The sequence below is a fragment of the Pieris brassicae genome, chromosome 11 (genome assembly GCF_905147105.1).
Source record: "Pieris brassicae chromosome 11, ilPieBrab1.1, whole genome shotgun sequence".
NCBI classification, from domain to species: domain Eukaryota; kingdom Metazoa; phylum Arthropoda; class Insecta; order Lepidoptera; family Pieridae; genus Pieris; species Pieris brassicae.
In genome coordinates, this window is record NC_059675.1 from 12,914,231 (window position 1) to 12,930,768 (window position 16,538).

The window sequence follows — 16,538 nt, forward strand, 5'->3', positions numbered from 1 at the left end:
CTTGTATTACTTACCAGATTTTTACAAGAAACATAATTACTTTCGTGTCAGTTAATTTTTTTGGTACTATTTTTTTTTAATTCTGTAATATCTCTTAAAAATCTCAAGCAAGGGAAATTCTGTATTTTAGTCAAAAAAACATCCTAAATATTAATATTATTCTTTGACCGCTTGTCCCTGGAAAATAAAAATCAAAAGTTTCACATCAAAACTAGCAGACGACCCGCACGTAATACATCATAGAAAAAGTTTATTATCATGATAAAACAGGTTTTATTTTAGGCTGATTTTTTTATGAAGCATTGTAATAGAATCACAAATCATATAAGACGAACCCAAGGCTGTCAATAAATCATCTCACTAGGGAGTGCACTGTTTGTCCCAATAAGTTTTATTTTTATAAAATAGGTTGAGAGCTTTCGTAAAAGTTCAAATCAAGGCTAAACAAACGGTATTAACGAGCTTTGGCCCCGTTACGCACAATTTGTGCCCTTTCATATCTTTGAATTTTAAATTACCGAGGATTTATTTGACAGTTTGTACATCAAGAGGTTACGTGGAACTAGCCCTTTCCGTATCTATCGTAACTTAAGTTATATAATAAAAAAATAATCATTTGTTTCAGGATAAGCACGGTGTTGACTACTAAGCTACGAAGGCCGTCTGCATATGTACGTAGAAAATTATTGTTACTAATTTATATCCATATTAACACTTTGACATAATTGCTCCACTGACTTCTTCGCGATGCTTATTAGTGAGTCGTACGGTATTAATTAGTAACAATTACAAAGATATAAATTGTGTTATAAGATTAGTGCGTTAAATTCGTAATCCCAAATGCGTTCTAACGGTTTTTATTTCTATATATACAATTATCCTGGTAATTACATCGTAAGTAGACCAACATGTCACACGACACAAAAGCTAACAAAAGCTATCCAATTTGATTATGAAAAAAATATGATTAAACAAATACAATCTGAAGCTAAGTCAAGAATAATAATATACATAACATAATTTAGTACAGTTGTATGATGATGTGTTTATCTATATTATTGGTTATGGTAAGGCAATCGTCTGTACTTCTTCGACGGTTCGACGCCCAGTCCCAACTGTTAATCTGTTATTATTTGTTTCTACCACGCCATAGAGGGTGTTAGCGTTCAGCTGATTTTCATCAAGTCAAGTCACGATACCATCCGTATCACCCCGTCTGTCACACCTCAACTGAGCGTTTTCACTATGGGGAACCAGCTGCCCAGTGTAGTATTTCGGAACCAATTCGACTAAGGGTCCTTTAAGAAAAGAGCGAACCATTCCTTGAAAGGCAAGTGTGTTACCGGTCAAGCATTCTGGCAATTTGAGTGTCTATGAGATATCACTTCAACATCAGGTGACCGTTCTGCCGATTTGCCTCCTATTACAAAAAATAAACACTTCAAACAAACAAAATTAAAAAAGTGTTCAGTTTGTATTTGATTGTCTTGTTTATATAAAATTGAAGTTTCTATAGAAGTGAAATCCGATTGTAAGCAATAATCACGATAGCGTGGAAAAACTTTTAACGCTCTGCAAGCTGTTTATTGAGTATAATCACGACAGCCCATGATAGTTGCGAATGATAAGAATGCGATGTGATTAATTGCGTTTCGTTCGTTTGTTTAGCAATAGCTAATAAAATATTACTACTGTAAGTTTAGATGTTTGTTTATTTATTAACACTTCGTTGCACGTAATATAAAAAGTTTACATAACTAAATTAAAAGGAGTGCAATTGGGGGCTTTATCGCTTCCAAGCGAACTTTTCCAGGCAACCACTGTGAAAAGAGAAAAAAAATTATTAAATTAAATAAGGTAGGCAAGAAGTGCAAAAATACATATTACACATAGTTATTAAGACAAAACTAAACAAGAACAAAAAAAAACGAACTAAACTATAAAAAGGATACATGAAAAATAAAAAATAAAAAGTGCATATGAATCACGATAATTTAAGATCAGTCTAATGTCAATTAGTAGTTAGTTAGTTAGGGATACGATGTGGACCGGTAATGTTTGTACATAAGAAATTTAAAGGAAGACAGTTTGATGTTTAATTAATATAATAAAACTTTTTTTTTGTCAGTTATAGAATATGAACTGCATATAATTTGATCTTCACCATTACTGCCCTGTACAGACCTACACGAGTCAGGATACAGGATATCACATCATCACATTTTGATAATAATCCTGGGGCCAGCTGAGAAATTTAAAACAAAGAAAGAATTTCTTAGCGCTGCTAGGAATTCCGTACCGTAATCTTTACCGATTAAAATACGTAACTATGAAATAGTTTATTTGAAACCTTTCCATCGGCTCTCATCCTATAAATTGTTACCCATAAAACCTTATCGTGGGCGTCTTAGCTCAATTTTTTTTTGGCTTTGGATATACCAGTTGGGCCATATTTTGCTCACGAAATAAAATAATAGTCTTAGATTACTGCCATTTTAAAATTTTATTAGCCAATACTGAAAAGCTGATCATAAACATCTAGAATTATCGTTTGACATTCTTTTATTCTATAAATAAATCTTGTCTCTAAATAGGTATAAGAAGCGTCCAAGGTTGTTTAAATTTTGACGTAAGACTCTCTTAAAGGTTAGAAGTATTTTTCGGTAAAAGGAATGTTTAAACTATTTTTAAAATATATGTTTAATAAAACATTCGTTACTTGGCCTCAACACGTCTTGAACGTGTTCAAGACATATTGAGGGACAGAAGGGCTTGACAAAGATGTATCGCAAATATAAATAATTCATAGTTCCTACCGTCATGAGAATTCAAATATTTTCAATTCTCGAATACTATTTATGCATATTTGGGTCAATATTGTCCGCATGATAATTTTTTTAGAAATATAGATAACAAGATTTTTTTACCTTAACAAGGTAAAAATCTAATGGAGGCGTCGAAACCACGTTTAGATTTTATTGATTCCCGTCGAAAAGGGTTTTTTAGTAAAGGGATCAATGAGCTACCTATAAAATGGCAAAACTGCATAGATAGTAATGGTATATACTTTGATTAATTAAATATTTATATTAAAAGTAGATTTTTTGAAATAGATTAAAAATATCTACTCTTCGTTTCTCCCATATAAAACGCCAAATTCATATGACCTTATATTTTTGAGTGACAAAGCAGTTTATTGAAATTTCTGCGTTTATTTATATTCTTTATAGGCAAGTATCAGCCTCCGCCTGACATCCGGTGGTTTTTGGATGACGATTATCTTGTATAAACAAGTGATAGTGTAAATAAAAATATCATAGTTGGGGTTTGAACACGTGACCACACGATTGACAATCTTAAAGACAAGGATGCGACATTTATTATAATCCCTGTGCAAATCCAAAATATCTATATTAGATATTGCTGTTTCCATATCATATTTATCGATATAGATTTGTGATAACGTTCCTCAACTCTCATTCACCAACGAATGGTGACCCATATAACCAGTGATCCTTACAAGATTGCTATGTAACGTAGGAAATAGTTAATATCGCTGTTGGAGTGGCTTCAAGCCCTCCGTTAGTGGTTTCAGTGATTGGCTCAAATCATAAATAACGGAATGAAATTGATTGAACCTTTTGGCAGGTTTAATTAAAAAAATATATTTTAAAATTAAATCAATATGCTGTGTCATGTATACAGTTGTAATAGTGTATGTAAATTAAAATAAATACTAAAAATCCTTTCGTCTTTAATCAAAATTTTCACTAACGTTTCAAAATGCACATTACATTCACTAAAAATCTTAAACAAGGTCCTATCAACCTTCCCTGAAACAGATTTTTTTTTGTGCAACTATAATTTGTTGTGTAGAAATTATTGTCAAGTACATTTAACATATCAAAAGAGAATGCCGTAAGACACAGTGGATTACCTAGGTACGGTTTTATTTTACCTAAATATCCCTTGCGTATAATAAAGTTATTTATTTCTTGTATCTAGTACATACAAACAATACATTTTGTAATGCAGTACGCAAAGTAAAGAAAACATATTAATATATGTCGTACAAAACTTAAAAGAAACTCTTTTCCCGAATTAAATTCGCATTTATTGTCAACTAGAGTTCCCGATAGCCTGAAGCAGGGTCTTCTCAGGGTAAGCACAGAGTCACTGTGTGAGTTACTATAATACAATATTATGATCACTATTACATTATGTATATTATTTGAGGAAATTTCAATTGGTTCTCAGTTTTCCCCGTACAATGATAATTAAAACTGGTTTCATTCAGATCCAGGTATTAAACTTAGAAGGTTGCTAAGTTCAAACAGAAATCCGGATTTGGAGTGGCTAATTTAAATCGATTTCATTTTTCACTACGACTTTCCGAGCGCATTGAGATAAAGAACATTTGCCAAAATCTGATGAAATTTATGAAGCTGACATATTCTAATTAGCTGTCAATATCATAGGTTTAACAGACAGAGCTCTGTCGTCATATTTTCAAAGGAATTACAGAGTAGCGATTAATTCCTATATTATAAATATTTCTATAATTATTATATATTCCATGTTTATTTTATAGAACAGCCACAAATGGGCTGGAGGCTCACCTGATGATAAGTGATACCGCCGCCCATGGACTCTCTCAAAGCCAGAGGTCTCGTGCGTTGCTGGCCTTTTAAGAATACCCTCTTTAATGAAGGACCCTAAGTCGATTTTCTTCAGAAATATATCAGTGGGCTGCTGGATCCATATAGCAGTGGTGCGCGGCAGAGACTGCCTTAAAAACGCTCAGTAGTGGAACGACGTGCTAATACGGATAGTATTTCGTTTTCTGCCTAAACGTCCGATGATGAAACTCTGCTGCAGGAAGATACAAAGTGACCCATATCTACGATGCAAACTTATGCGTGGTAAAAGCTTAATGAATGAACATCAAGATATCTAAATTCAATAGCTATTATGTATCAATATATAATAGCTATTGAATTTACAGGAAAGCCGTTTTTTATCCGAGTACGTCACACATTACACTGTATTTTAAAGTTGAAGGTAAAAGGTACCCATGATCTCAAGTGAAACATTATACGCTCATGTTAATTACTTAAGACGTCCATATGGGTTTTTATTTGTTTACATTTCACTATCCCTTAAAATATACGGGTAATAATAAAACCCGAGTCATGTTTGATCTAAAACAATACATTTTGTGATGCAGACGGCTTTGTAAAGCACTTTCATTCTTTCTAGAGAACTATTATGTTGCTCTCTGAAAATAAACAAAGGCGAGCACTTCTTAAGTAGGCCGGCGCAGGTGCTGTGTGAGAAATTTTTTTATAAATGCGTCTTAATTAGACAAATTATATATGAGAGAAAAGATTTAAAAAAGTATGCAATGTTTAAGTTTCAAATAGATTAGATGGAGGCGAGGCTTTGATTTCTAATTGAAAATGTTTATAGAAAAATAAAGGGTCTAAAATCAGCTTTTAGGTAACAAATGACGTTTTCTTCAAAAAATATTCTGAGCACGTCTTTATTATGTACAGAAAGAAAATTCATACAAATACAAAATATGAATAATGTACTTTGGCAGACAAAGACTCTCCATAAAGTTATCTTAGAGCACTTTCCCGACAAAAAGAAAAAACAGTTGAATAAACATCCAATGCCAATTTCCTCCTCTCATATTGAAGTCAAATAAATCATATCTATTATAATATAGTAGCGACCCATCTTAGCTTTCTGCGCTATTGGAAATAGACAAAATCTTTGGGGATTATCCTACTATTATATGCTATCATTAAGCTACTGTCCTTGGGATAAAACATGAATTTGTACTGGATGTATTCTACCACAATCATATAACAATCTACCATTAAATATAGTTTCGTTTGGTTCTGTTAATGAAGCAATAAGATCAAGATTCCGTCCTAATTAATTGAATATGTGCAACGTCTACATGGGTTAGTAGAAATTTTTAAAAATTCACGGCATCATGACGAAGTAGATTGGCTAACTATGGAACAAATTCTGGGGATACCACGAAGTACTGAAGGTACTAAAATCGCCAAGTCGCCCTTTTTTCATGGTGGGCTCACAAGCTGGTCAAAAATGCTCAAGATAGTGAGTGAGCCAGTTGAAAGAGGCTAGAGAATTGGCTAGCCTGAGTAGTGATAGTAACTACGTAAATTAAAGAAGTTCTATTAAAAATACTATTATATAATATAATGTCGCTTTAGAGAAATTCTGAAAGATCTGAATTAATATGGAGGTGTGATGTGTCTGCGTGAAGTCTAAAAAATCTAAAATTCGATAACTTTTTCTTATCATAAAATTAACCTAAAATTCATTCAGTAGCCTAAAACTCAGATTCGAGATTTAGCACGAAGTATCACAAAAACACATTGACCTTTGACAGGATCGCGCGCGCCAACTGTTAGATATTTAAATAGTGTAATAAATTAGCGATTAAGATAACTCAAATGGTGTTAACTAAAGACAATTACCGCTAAAAATTATTATTTACCAAACGTTTGCAACACAAATCTAATAATAACATAGAATCTGCTTAATATCAACTGGTTATAAAAATTCGTTTGACGACCTCATTTGTAAACTCATGGAACCGAAAAAAAATAACAAATATATTTTTATCATAATCAATTTCCGCTTGACACAGCTTTATATTTCACACAGCAATAAGTAAACAAATATTTATTCTTGCTAATATTTGGCTTCACATTAAAATTGCTCCACATTTTTTTCTACATATATTATATTAATCAGTCGGAAATAGTGTACCATGCAATAATGTGGTGGCGCACTCCCTTTAACCGCATATAAATTAATTAAAATGTAATGATTTGTGAAATTAATAAAAGAAGGTACCACAATTAAAATTAAATAGAAAAACAATTAAATGGTAATTAATTTTTTATATTTTTTATGGTGAATTTTAACTTTAACCAAACCTGATCGCAAACGCCACTAGAATAAAAACCTAACTTAACGCAATGTAATTCACTGGGAACTGAGACGATATCATTTACATCATGTATGTAATATTATAATTTTTTAAGGGGTTCAAAGCCATGCGCCTCCTAAATATTACTTATGAATTACATAGAAGGCGTAAAGAACGATTTTAAAAAAGCTCCAATTTTGTTTCTATCACCTTATTTACTTTTTTTCACCTTACGGTGGAGCCGTGATTCAACACATTTACCTTATTATTTTTTTTATAATATTTATTTAAATCAAACTCGTTTCCGGTGCTTTGCAGCATTCGCGGTCAGCTGGGATCTCATTGTAAATTAAAACCTCAGATACGACGTAACACATAACATTATATATGCACATTATGTGGAGGCATAACATATTCCAAATATAAATACAGGTACCGGCAAACTTCTTGAGAATTAAACATGGGAGTGGGGGAGAGTTTGGGCATTGTACACAGCGCGGGACACAAACGTCAACTGATTTCCAAATCACGCGATCGACACGTCACCATCCCGCCGCCGCTCAATTTATGCAATGTGCAGTCTTACCCTCAATGTTGTAAGGCAACCTTATCACTTAGTATTCACAAAGAATACATCAATCCAATTGTACATTTTTCACTAAAGCAATCATCTATCTGTTTTCATCACAGCGTAAACAGAATTTGACATAAATAAACGAAAGAGCGTTTTATTAAAAAAAATGAAATTGGACTGATTTAGCTGTTTTTATAAATAACTTAAAAATCGACTACGTGTGTCGGGCGAAAGAGTTATAAAAAGATGAATATATCAAAGAATCATTTTTACCTAATCCTTAGATATTTTTTGTGTAATATCATATCATATAAGGTTGGCTGGTGTCAATTATTAATACTGTTAAAGATATTTTTTTATAATAATAGTTACTATTATTTCTACTATTAATAATAATAATTATTATTATTTTTGGATTACGCGTCACATTTTTCCGTACCGTGCCATCTTTTTGTTGTCCCTACCACGGTTGATTCGAAGAGATTCGAAGCCATTAATAACAAAATATATAATAACGATAACAATGATAGTAATAAATCTATTACAATTAATCAAATTCTGTAATAATCTTCGTAGTAAGGTAAGGTAAAATGAAATAATTGTATTATTTGTATTCAAGTCTATGATAATAAACTTTTGTTAAACTTTATCTAATTTTATTTTATTTAACCAATTTCTGTACAGTTGCATATAGTAGATCATTTTACAAAAAAATAAGGTCATAAAGAAGTTTCACTCCTTACGTGTGTACACTAGTACACGCACACATTTTTTTTATTTACTACTGACTAGAGATCGAAGAAGATAAAGGACTTTAAAACATTTCAAAAAGTCGTAAGTGGAATCGTGTAGAAAGAGAAGGAATGTAGTGTACATCAAGTTATTGCTTATCATCTGGAGCTTCGAATGAATAAACGCCCAAAACTGATATCGGCCGTGGCGGACATAAAGATGTTTACTCAACGTATGCGTTATTGTATCATAAGTAATTTTAAGATAATTAAACGGTATGGACACTCCCCTTTTTACTATATTCTATTAGGTAGTGTAGTTTCATTCAAAGGCGGTATATGAAAGGCCATAATATTTGTAAGCACGTTACATAAAAGTTGTTTTGTGTTACGCTGTGAAACAGTTCGTCCCTTTGTTTCATAAAAACATTACACATGGATAAAATATTGTTTTCAGCGGTATGTAAACAGTATGTGAAAAAGTATGTCGAAGCTCAAAACAACATGCAAAATAAAAATAACCGGGAATACATTTTTGCATCACCCAAAAGTTGGAAATTATGTAAGCAGATTTATCTACGTTGAAGGTGTGATGGCCACTTTCAATTAAGTATATACTATAAAGAATTAAAATTTATATCTATACGGACATAGCTTTAGCAAATACACTTTAAAATCAGTCAATTATTTTTATAATTGTTTGAAGTCGAGTTAAGTATACTTTTGGATTTTTTATCCCTAATGAAATATTATTTAAATAAATTGATATAAATTTTTAATATATACGTTTAAAAAAAATGAAAAATTTTATAATTTTTTTCGTGTTAGATATTTATTTATTTATTAGTAAACTTAAGATTAACATACATGTCATAAAATAAAACACTTAGACAATATACAAAGCCAGAACATATTACATATATAAACAATATATATGAAATAGAAAACATAAGTAAGTACATTAATAGACATAAAAAAATTAAAGGAAATCTGAAATTTAACACTAAACAAACGACAATTAACACTTAATATTCAATGTAAAACTAAATTGTTACTGCTTAACAGATTATTAATATATATAGATATAAAAAAACTAATTTCTATTACTACACAAATAATCTATATGAGAAAAAACATTAGACTATATTATTAGCTACACTTCTTACTAATATAACAAAAAACAATATTGATTTTAAGTTGAAAAATTATTACATAAACAAAACAATTATAAATTATGCATAACAAAAATTATGCTAATCAGACATTATCGTCATTTAATTCATAATCGAAATACATCCTGTATTCGAATGAGAATTCTCGTCAAGAACAGGTTTCTTACATCGGCCATCAATGGAGCGTCAATGTTTCAATTGGTTTATGACGTTTTAGATGCAATTTAATGGTTATATTGTTAGAGTATATATGTCACTGGCCTTAGTATATAATTAAATTATATAAATATGTTCGACGTCCTGGTGGACAGAAAAACTGTGTCCAGTTTGTGTTTCCACCACACCAACTTCTTTTCTATTTAAGATTATGTATACAGTAACTAAGTTAAATAAAGTCAAAATCTTCCCGCCTCTTTTAATATATCCTCACTAGTGAGGTGGAAAATATCAACATACTTAGTGTTATAGTTAGATAAAACACGAAACATTAATGGCGAATTATGCACGTAATTCGTGTTCGTACGAGGCACATGGACCAATTGTGAGCATCTTGTCGTGTACGGTGGACGGATTCTAAGAGAAATTAACGACGAAACGAAAACGAAAAGATATGTCCGTAAATATACCTTAAACCCGTCGTTAAAATATATTAGCATTCCAGGCAACGTTGGCAAAGTTGCCAGTTTGTTGTTTTTCAAATAGTTACAGCGGGAAGCTTGGCAAATACTAGGGTTAAATTTAAACGCCATATCGATTACGTAGAGAGCCATTAGAGAAGCCAATTACCATATCAAGTTGCATCATTCCGGATACAGCCGAATGTCAATTGCACTGTGGTGCCGCAAATAAGCGGTTCGTTGCTGTGTTTGAAGCAGTAATTTGAAGCTTTTTTAATGTTATGTTAAATCAGTATATCATTTATTCATGAACGTCAGCTAATAATATTAACCTAGACCTATCAATAATCAATCCGACACCCCTTGTAATCGCTTCAGATAGATCAGTATCTCTGTTCTAACAATATGACAGACTAAACAGAAGTTGAAGGAAAAACAAATGAGTGTGATTTTAGCAGAGAACGAAGACAATATGAATAGAATCCCTTTTTACTCTTGTTTAAAAATTCCTTTAAACAGTGGTACAGTCAATCGTGTGATTCTCCACTCCAGGTCGTGCTTGCATGTCCTTGACTGTGCACAAATGAATCTTCTGGCATGATGTCTAAAAAGAATTATGAGAAACAAAATCCATGCAAAAATAGCAGTCTTTGTTAATATTCTTTTAAAATCGCACGAACAGAATATGTCAGTTCGTAGCGGGACAAAGCTTAAAGCGATTTAATAGGCAAAAACTGCAAATATTAATGGCATGTGAAATGCGGAGTCGGCAACATTAAACGTAGAAAGCATATCTCGGATGATGCTTTAAAACAATATTTCTAATTTTATGTTCGCATTCACAAAGACGACGTTATTTTTCAATATGATGGTATTCGCTGTGCAAATGTATTTTGAAGCAGCCGCTTATGCTTGGCTAAATAAACCAGGTATGTAGTTTTATAAGGTGTCGTAATGATAACACAACTTTAAAATAGTTTTTGCTTGAACATATAAGGACGCGGCTAGTCAATAAAAATACACAAAAAAAATAAAGGTTTTTTGGGTACAAACAAGGAATTACTTCGCTATTTTAGCTAGACCAGCGAGTGAGCAGTCTTGATTTTAATTTCAAAAGTAGCAGCTCCGACGGATGCTATGTTATCTTTTTAATATCGGCAACAACCTCATACAATACTAGCAATATTTTATTATTGAAGCGTCGACGACCAATGCCTTTCAGAGCGGCCTGATCCGTTGGCTTAAAGATGTTGGGTCTCTCTGCATCTTCTTCATTTAGCATGGACAGTGTTTAGAGGAGTTTTTCGGATAAATACCTGCAGCTGAGTTTCAAGATCGTCAGACGAGCAGAATACGAAATACAACCCGTCTTGACGTCCATCGTTCCAGAACTGAGCTTATTGTTAAGGCATTTTTTGCTGCGCACCACCATTATGTAGAACTAGCTGCCCACTAAAGTATTTTCGAACCCATTCGACTGAGGGTCCTTCAAGAAAAAAACCAATTCTTAAATAGCCGGTAACGCACTCGCGAGCCCTCTGACATTGAGTATGTCCATGGGAGGCGGTATCAATTAACATCGGGTTACTTCGCCCCCGTTCTCGTTTAAAAAGAGAGTAATTCGGTGTGATTCTAACAATTTTATTTTGTCCTGAAATTTTACTGTTAATAATCTTGAAATATATACGATTATTTCGACAATAATTATGGATTAGATACCTTATAAATCTATAATGAAAATTCATCTTTTGCAAGCTTGTACCGCTACTAAATTAGTCGATTTTTCTCCTATAAAATTAATGAAGTATAAACGTATAAGTTAACGCAACTTCATTGCAAACGGAATATCACGAATACCAGCTAAATGTCAACAGATGGCGATACCGAATACCTCACAACTTATGTGTGCCTATCACAATTACTGAAAAGCACTTTTCTCAGGTCTACTTATGTAAACAACATAATAACAATATAGAAAAACACTTTTTTAACCGGATTAAAGCTATTTGTATTATATTATAAACTTATAAATATTTACATAATTTTAAATTAAATTTTTTATGCTGTTAAAAATCGACTAAAAGATGACGATATCAACTCCGGGGAAACAAATTCAGATTCAGATAAAATCAACTTTCTCTACTGCTGTGATACTTTTGACATTCAACGCCTTTTGTCTTCAGTCACCGTGACCACGCACGCTGTAAAGCACGCGTAAAATTATGTAAATAATTATAAATTTATAATAATGCAAATAGCTTTTATCCGGTTAAAAAAGTATTTTTCTTTCAATGTGTAAGAGCTATGTTAACAAAAGACAATAATAATAACAATAAAATTTTTAAATCAAATGAAATACTCAAAGTTTTAGAATAATACATTCCAAGCAACTTAGACTAATCGTCGAAAATACATAATTCCTAGCGAAAGAAGCCTACTTATTTATGTTGTTAAAAATACCACATATATATCCGGTTGTATCCGGTTTCGGTTAACCCTAAACGTGTCGGAAACGGAAACATTGAAATGTGGACACGACTTAAGGCTTTAGACACTTTTACATTTATTGGCTAAAGGCAGAAATATTCATAACAAAACCAAGTAGTTCTACGACATATATATGTAAATCACGTCAAATTTGCCTTGAATGGTTGCCTAAAATGTAAAATTTGGCCCCTCAACTTAGATGGATTCATATTTATGAATATAATTATGAAAATTTTATGACCTAGTACGTGTGACCTCCGTTTTATCATTAACAAATACCAGTTGCAACACATAAATGTGTTATATATATAAATTATTTTTTTGCACGTGAAATTAGTTTAATTTTGTACTTTATTATTATCAATTCCACAATTATTCAATGTATTGAATGATTTCCCCAGTATTCATTTTGTCAGATGGTATCATATTAGGTTAGTAATCCTGGGATATAATTGAAACTTCATTAATTTCATATGGACAAGGAAGAAAGTTAGTAAATATTACTAAAGTTGTTACTTTGGTGTAGTCCAGTGTCTCCATAAGTCCGAGCGCTGTACATTGGCTAACAAAAGCCAAACACACACTTATGCTTCTAAATCGTGGTGTAGGTATTTTAGTCCTTGCGTGGCTTGGTTTTTAAATCCGACATCTATAACTATAAACTGTAGAAGACAAAACAATTTGGAATACTAAAACATACATAGCAATTAATATTAGAGCAGTGGCTTCAGTGCGACTCATCCCTGATGTCATAGGTTCGAACCTCGGCTGTACCAATGGACTTTCTGTCGTTAACGCACGTTCGTACGGTGAAGAAAACCGCCATGTCAAACGGCAGGCACAAAAGGCTGATCAATGACTTGTCTATTAGAAAAAAACAAATTAATCACGAAACTGTTACAAATATCTCATACCTAGACCTAATTTTTTTTATTATTTTTGTCTTAATGACGAGCTATACGTCCGATGTTTAAAACTCTGCGATGAAAAAAAAAAAAATATATATATATATATAAAGCAACAGATATCATCCCTACACGCCGAGATGTCTCAGCACAATAACACTATCATTATACACTCGTAAAGCAAGTTTTTACAGCACAGATTAGTATTGACGCGAATGAGTTTATTACGAAGATTACACCTAGCCTTGCCGACCTAATGATGTACACGGTAATGACCATTATACGCTTATACGCTCATTCAAAAAAAGCTCGAAAACTGCGCCCGTACTCCGAACCTCTCAATCGCAATTGATACCTATAACGAAGTTAATAATTGGCAGAATGTAGTCAACCTTGGGATGTAATAATAATTGGATAGACGACATTGATATGTGCTAAGTTTATTTTTTTAAATCTTAACTATAAATATTAGACTATTTTTTAGAAAACCTTTTGCTATCTATTAATCTTTTCCGAGTACATTTTCAAATCACAATATATTACTCTCATACGCATCACAAAGAGTCGAGCAAACTTTGAAGCTGCAAGTAAGCAGGGAATGGGAGTTTATTAACACAATACACAACAAAAAGGTTATGTTTCCACGTGTTGTCCAATTGTCCAGAACATAGTCCCATAATCTCCAACAATTATGCGCTTTCATCATTTGTTTTTCTTAATAAACTAGGTGATAAAATTCCTGTGCCTGACAATATTAAAGACGTCGGTTTCAACGAGTTGTTTTTGCCCAAGCGCAATCTATTGATGCACAGCCGTGATTCGAAAGCCTTGAACTGAGTATTTAGAAGCGCATGTTGAAGCCACTAAACTAATACTGTTTGTGTATATCACGTGTTAATAGTCAAGTAACCGAACATCAACATATTTTGGTTATACGAGATAATATTTTATTAACATAAATGTTTTGAATGGTGTTTGAGTAATTCAAGTTACAGGTGTTTTATTTTAGGGATATTTCGGCCTGTGACGTGAGCTTTTATAACTTTGACGCTTACGTGTAGAAGTTTATAAAAGTTCGGTCAGGTTTTAAACGGAGTTTTAACACAAAAATAAACATAATTTTCACTTGTTTATTTTAACCAACAATGAGCAGTGTTCAGCGTGCGACTCTCATCCCTTAGGTTCGATCCTCCGGCTGTGCACCAATGGACTTTCTTTCTACGCATTTACCATTCACTCGAACGGTGAAGGAATACATCGAAGGGCTTGCCTTTTACCCAAGAAATCGAGGACCTGTGTCAGGCTTAGGAGGCTGATCACCTACTAGCCTATTAGATTGACAAATGATCATGAGACAGCTTCAGAAATCTGAGGCCCAGACCTAAAAAGATATAGCGCCACTGATTTATTATTTACTTTAATTGCCACCATCGTGTTTATTTAAATAATCAATTCTACCAAAACGTATCAAATATCAATACGAATGTTCTGTGTAAAGTGATTAAACATAAAAGGTTTTCGAATAAAAGATATGCCTAAACAAATATCGCCCTCACATACACGAATAAAAATACCTCTTTTTCATACATATACACTACATAGTAATTTACTGCAGTACGCTTGTAAATGCAGTTGGATCGGTGTTACTAATCTAGCAATTATTTGTTATGTATTCAACTTTGTTTCACTTGGGTATGATAGGATACAAGTTAGAGGTAAGGAGGGACCTTCAATCAAACTTTTTTTAAGTTTCTTAGAGGTGGAATATATAATGCGGAAATGTTAGACAGACTAGGGCTGCGGGTGCCAAATAATCACACTCGGCGTGGTAAGCGGTCGCAATTGCTTGCAGTGCCTTAAGCGCGTACAAATTTACTCAGAGAAGCACCATTTATGCGTGTCTTGCGCCCCAGAATGTTATTGCATGTGTGACGGACGGCTGAATTCACAACAATTGCATTATGTATAAATAGTTAAAGGTATACGTTTTATGTTTTCTTGTTTTGTTTATGTTATCTTTTGAGTTTAATTTTATATGAATACGGTGTCCGTTAGTTACTGTAAAAATAGGAAATAAATAATGAAAATTAAAATAAATTTGTCGCAAAAATAAGTCCCACACTAAAGTCACCTGAAACATTATAAAATAATAATAATTTTCCAAACCGTAACGTAATATCGTAACACCATTGCTCGTGAGTTGGCCTATACTCTTGCAATTCATTTCTTTATTTGCTTCTCAGTATTCATTCATTCATTAAACAAAAAAGCATCAATTATATGTTGTTATAAACTTTCTACAATTTATTTGTACAACGTATTTGGGATATTTTATGGCAATTCTGTACCCACGCAACGCCATTTCCTCGCCATACACAAACACTATTATATAAAAAATTTCAACACAAAAGTAATGCAGTGTAATCGATATTTTAAGCACACATTTTTTTGAAAACAAAATAGATGACACACATTACATCATAAAAACAATAAATTATATACCGCAGAGGACACACTGTTTGATATGATTTTTTTTATGACTACCAGTCGTAACTTTGTACAGCTGGCAATTTAAAATTTGTAAATACTATTTAGTAAAATAATATTGCTTTATATTTCTTAGGGATAAAGAAACATTCTAAGAATATTTTTTGTAGAATCGTAGTTTGTGATTATTCAATACAAATCATGAAATATTTAGACAATTTTAGTATAGATGTAGATTATGGTGTAAATGTCTCTTTTCCTACGCTTACTACTTAAAAAAAATTAAACAAAGTCAAAAACATTTATTCATATACGTAACACAAATGATTCTAATTTTACATATACGGCCAGTTCTCAAATCAAGGGCGTGAAACGAAAGAGAAGAAGTAGCAATGAACTCTCCGCCACTCTTTTTAATCGCCAAGTTTTTAGTTTTGTACAATGTTTGTAAGGCTGCAACCATTAAAATACCTAAAATAAATCTCTTTGCACCGATCTAAAATTGCACAACACATCAAAAGAACACAAGATAAATGATTACAAAGGAACAACAATAAATAATAATAAACAACACACAAATCTATAATTTCTT

The 16,538-nt window shown here is 32.4% G+C and overlaps 1 protein-coding gene across 3 annotated transcripts in view; it reads left to right on the forward strand.

Annotated features, from left to right (window-relative positions):
- LOC123716613 (hemicentin-1-like) overlaps positions 1 to 16,538 on the forward strand; it is a 68,209-nt gene that overhangs the window by 22,006 nt on the left and 29,665 nt on the right. For all 3 annotated transcript variants that reach the window (XM_045672446.1, XM_045672445.1, XM_045672447.1), the window contains exon 2: positions 626 to 671. The gene's annotated coding sequence lies outside the window, so the exon portion shown is untranslated. The remainder of the gene's footprint in view (positions 1 to 625; positions 672 to 16,538) is intronic.